Genomic DNA, 365 nt, shown 5'->3' on the forward strand with positions numbered 1-365 from the left:
GCATAAATAAATAACAAAATAAATAGAAAAAACAAACAAACAAAAATAAAAAAATAAAAAATAAAAAAAAACGAACCCTATCATCTCCGAGTATATAATCTGAGTCAGCACAAAGCCCCGCAATTTGTGCTGGTGAGTTTGCATGCACAGATAAAACACGAAGAGGAGAAGATAAAGAAGAAATAAAAGATATAAACTCTAAACCTAAACCTAATAGTAAAGAAGAAGAGGAAGAGGAAGAGGAGACACGCGCCGGCTGTATGTACACCTCTGATGTATACACACACAAACACACAAAAATTATTTTTTTTTTTTTTTTTTTTTTTTTTTTTTTTTTTTTTTTTTTTTTTTTTTTTTTTTTTTTT

The sequence above is a fragment of the Eimeria mitis genome, genomic scaffold (assembly GCF_000499745.2).
Source record: "Eimeria mitis Houghton genomic scaffold, Emh_scaff4271, whole genome shotgun sequence".
NCBI lineage: Eukaryota > Apicomplexa > Conoidasida > Eucoccidiorida > Eimeriidae > Eimeria > Eimeria mitis.